The sequence below is a fragment of the Rhincodon typus genome, chromosome 41 (genome assembly GCF_021869965.1).
Source record: "Rhincodon typus isolate 14 chromosome 41, sRhiTyp1.1, whole genome shotgun sequence".
In the NCBI taxonomy this organism is placed as follows: Eukaryota; Metazoa; Chordata; class Chondrichthyes; order Orectolobiformes; family Rhincodontidae; genus Rhincodon; species Rhincodon typus.
In genome coordinates, this window is record NC_063372.1 from 2387040 (window position 1) to 2390399 (window position 3360).

At 42.7% G+C, this 3360-nt stretch overlaps 1 long non-coding RNA gene across 1 annotated transcript in view; it reads left to right on the forward strand.

The window, feature by feature from the left end:
• Positions 1-2935, forward strand: part of LOC125487390 — a 7594-nt gene extending 4659 nt beyond the window's left edge. Inside the window, exon 3 of the long non-coding RNA XR_007265867.1 lies at positions 2707-2935. This is a non-coding gene — a long non-coding RNA (uncharacterized LOC125487390). The remainder of the gene's footprint in view (positions 1-2706) is intronic.
• The last annotated feature ends 425 nt before the right edge of the window (positions 2936-3360 follow it).

Below are 3360 nucleotides of genomic sequence, written 5' to 3' on the forward strand. Positions count from 1 at the left end.
GTGCTTGTGGCTGTCTCTGTGTCTGTTTCAATCTGTCACTCTATTGCTGTCTGCAGGTCCCTGCTTTTCTTTCGCTCTCTCTCTCTCTCCGTCTCAGCTTCAGTCTCTCTGTCGCAGTCTCTCTGTCTTTGCCAGCGTCTATCTGTAAATGTATTTCTCCCCATGTCTCTGACTATCTCAGCTTCTGTCTGTCCTTTCCTGTCTGGTCCTGTCTCTATATTTCACTCCCTGATGCTGTTTCTCTGTCCATGTGTTGCTTTAAGTTTCTGTCTTTCTGATATTACCACTCTTTCTTTCTCTGCCTCTATCTGTCTGCCTCTCAGTCTGTATTTGTCCCTCTCTGTCTCTCATTCTTTCTATCTGCCTCAGTCTCACTCTCTGTCTCTCTCTCTACCTATTTCTGTAAGCATCCCTGCCTGTCTGCTTCTTTTTGTCTCCGTGTAACAGTCTCAACTAGTTGGTCTTCCTCTCCACTTCTGTACCTTAGTCTCTCTCTGCCTGTCTGTCTTTTCCTGTTTAACATGTTGTCTCTCTCAGTCTCCATGCCTTTCCCTTTCCAGTTCTCTCTATCTCTGCCTTTTGACTGTTCATGTCTGTCTTTCTGCCTCTTTCACTAACTCTCACTCTTTCCTCTCTACCTCTGTTTATTCAATTCTGACTGTCTCCTTTCATCTGTCCCTGCCCCTCTTTCACTGTCTGTCTCTAGCACTGTTTACCTCCGTCTCTTTTTGTCTCCCTCTGTCTCTCTCTGCCTGTCTCTGCATTCCTATGTCTGCTTCTGTATGTATCTCCTTTCTTCTGCCTGTATGTCTCCGTCCAGGTGTCTGTCTGCCTCTCTTTATCTGCCTGTCTCTCCATATTTCTGTCTGTCTCTGCCTGTGCTCTTGCCTCTGTCTATCTCTTTCCATCTTCTGTCTCTGTCTCCCTCCTCTGCCTATCTATCTCTGTCTATTTCTGCATCTTTTTTATTTTCTCTCTCCCTAAAACTGACCTTTAAAGCTTCCAAAAGTATGAGAAGAGTAAAAAATATGAGGAAAAATGATAAATATAGTCTCCTTACAGCTTGAAGATAGAAAAATTATAATGGCAGAAGAATTGAACACATACCTTGGTTCCTTTATCACAAAAGCAGACACAAATAACCTCCCAGAAATGTTGAGAAATTCAGGATCCAAGGATCTACGCGCAAAGGGTGGTTGATGTTTGGAACTCTCTTCCACAGATAGCAAAAGATGCTGAATCATTGTTGTTAATTTTAAATCTGTGATCGGTAAGGTTTTGTTACGCGAGGTTTGAAGGGATTTAGGCCACAGGTGGATCTATGGATGTAGACCACAGATCAGCCATGATCTCATTGCATGGCGGAACAGACTCGAGGGGCTGAATGGCCTACCCCTGTTCCTATGTTTCATTGAGAGGGTGAAATTGAAAGAAATTAGTGTTGGTAAGAAATTGGTGCTGGGCACATTAATGGAGTTAAAGTCTGACAAATCACCATAGCCTGATAATCAACATCCCAGAGTAAAGGAAGGTACTGAAGGAAGTGGCCCTGGAAATAGTCGATGCATTTGTAGTCATCTTCCAAAATTATATCAACTCTGAAGCAGTTCCTACAGATTGGCTGGGGGTGGGGGTGTGGGTAAATGTAACAGAATATTTGGAAAGCATTGAGGCGATTGGACAAAACCAGCGTGGGTTTATGAAAGACAAATAATACAATCCAAATGTACTGAACATTTTTTGAGGACACAACTAGTAGAACAGTTAAGGGCAAACCAATGGATGCGGTGTATTTGGACTTGAAGAATGGTTTTGATAAAGATTTTTTGAAGGGGTTAGTGAGCAAAGTTAAAGCAGATGGGACAGGCTGGGGGTTCAATTGACCTGGATTGAGAATTGGTTGACAGGAAATAGAGAGAGAAAAATGAAAGATTTTTTTGTTCCCTAAGTAAATAATGGAGTCCCACTAGGGTCAGTGATTGGACCCCAGCTATTCGTGAGCTGTAGATATTCACCTCATCAACCTGTGCAGAGATGAGATCATAAAATCGCTGGAGAAGGTGGGACTTGAACCCAGGCCTCCTGGTCTTGAGGTACAGACACTACTACAAGAGCCCTGTGCGTGACATCGATAAATGACCTGGATGAATAAACCAAACGTAACGTTTCCAAGTTTGCTGAAGACACAAAACTGGTTGGGATTGTGAGTTCTAAGAAGGATGCAAGGAGGCTTCGCGGTGATTTAGACAAACTGAGTGAGTGGCCAAGCATATGGCTACAAGGTGGCTAAATGCAAAGTTATACATTTCAGTGTGCAAAATAGAAAGGCAGAATATTATTTAAATAATAATCTATTGGGAAGTGAGGATGTACAAAGGGATCTGGGTGTCCTTGTACACCAGTCAATGAAAGTAGACAGGCAGGTCCAGAAAACAATTAACAGGGCAAATAGTATACTTGCCTTCATTGTAAGAGGACTTGAGTTCAGAAGCCAGGATGTCTCATTGCAGTGTTACAGGGCGTGGTGGGGGTGGAGTGGGGGGGTGGGTGTTGTGGGTGGTGGAACCATACCTGCGGTATATTGTTGAATAAACTGTGTTGGATTGAAATGCTTTAATTGTGTCTGTTTGTTCAGTGACTGTAATTAATATCAGTCTCCAGAGATCCTAATTGTGTCATTCAAGGGGTTGCCTTTTCTCTTAATAGGGGATATGATATGTTATGCCAGAGAGAGAGAGGGAACATCATATCTGTCGCCAGCAGGGATCAGCAAGTCCCGATAGATGGAGAGGAGAGATCAGAATCCGAGAACCATTTACTGGAATGTTTCATCAATGGACAGGGGTTTAGCCTGGAGTCTTTACATGCTTTCTCTTGACTGGATATCATTATCATGGCGCATTCGATACATAATTGAGGTTATTCAAGCAGGTTTCTACCCTGTGCTGGCTATTGTTGGCATCCCTGGTAAGGCTTTCTATCTAGTTATTGATTATATAAACCATGTGTATTTGCATTGATGCTCTTGTCAATTTAAATTTGTGAAATTCAAAGCCTTCAGTTCAAAACGCAAACATGAAATCACATCTATTGACTCCACTTCCCCTCCTTGGCTAACTTCTGAGGCTGATTGAGACCGTTCACAATGTTGACTATTCCCTTGAATTACAGCAGATTTCCAATTTCCTGTCCTCTCTCCATCCCCATTCCTTCCCACACCCACCACAACCAGTTCAACTCCAGTCAGAACTCACATCTGTGCCTTTGTTCACTCATGATTCAACAATTCCATTTTTTTTTTTACTCCTCACCCTCCCAGTTATAAGCATTCATAAATCACTTGTCAGCCAAAACATTTTG